The following is a 1,116-nucleotide window of genomic DNA, read 5'->3' as shown; positions in this document are numbered from 1 at the left end:
CTATCGAACAAAAAGTTAAAAGTTTAATGTCTTATTTGATACAAAATTAAAAGTTTAGTATAAAGTTTTCATTTTCAAAAGTTTAAGGACATTAAGCTAGATTCAAAGTTCATGAATCTAAAACATTTTGTGATCTATTAGATACATACTAAATCTATAGTTTAATCAAATAATTATTATGTTATAGTACTAATTCATGCATATTATGACTAATAGCTTTATTTCATTTGAAAACTCATCACAATAGGATCCTATCATATTTAGTTGTATTTGACAATTCTGGATAGTCGCAAAGGAGAAACTCAATAGGATCCTATAAGAAGGTTGGATCAAAATGATTAGTAATGAAACCAAGTAAGGGTGTAAAATGACTGTAATGCCCCTCAAATAACTTACCTTTCATTAATTACCCAACTGATCTCCTAATATCATGAAACTTTATATGAAGCCTTATTTTATAATGTGAAAGAATTATATAAAGTTTTAGAACTATTGATCACAGTTGGGGTTCGAACTAAGTTTAAGGTGGTAAAATGACCAAAATGTCCCTAATATTCCTTTAAAATATTTCAAGGTCCAAATACCCTCCTGATGATCCAATATTTTAAGTAAAGCCTATATACAAGAACATGAAGGGTTATGTAATATTTCAAGATGTTTGGATCAAGTTTAGAATTTAAATCAAGTTAGGGGGTATAGGCTAAGGCTTAAGAGAAATGTCTGAAGTGCCTCTAATGATTAACCAAGATTTATGGAGGCCTAGAAGTTTAATATAACTTAAGCTCACTTTAGAATATTGAATGTTATCAAGTATTATGATCAGGTCATTAAGCTTCATGTTATGCTTAAGTTAGCCCTTGATTTTTAAGTAATTCGGATGCTACCCTAATTCAATATGAGCTTAAGGTTAGCACTTGATTATCAAGTAGGATGCTACTTCTTGATAAAGTTTATGATAGCTCTAGATTGTTAAGAAACTAAGAAAATACCTTAACTCAAACAACAATCGAAAGAAGTAAAATAGGTGCATAAGAAAGAGATATTACCTGAAAGCCAAGATGTTGAACCCTTTTTTGGGCATATTGCAATTGTTGTTTGGACAAAGTAATGGCAGTG

The sequence above is a fragment of the Cucurbita maxima genome, unplaced genomic scaffold (assembly GCF_002738345.1).
Source record: "Cucurbita maxima cultivar Rimu unplaced genomic scaffold, Cmax_1.0 Cma_Scf00068, whole genome shotgun sequence".
Classification (NCBI taxonomy): Eukaryota; Viridiplantae; Streptophyta; class Magnoliopsida; order Cucurbitales; family Cucurbitaceae; genus Cucurbita; species Cucurbita maxima.
Note: the sequence above shows the minus strand (reverse complement) of the source record.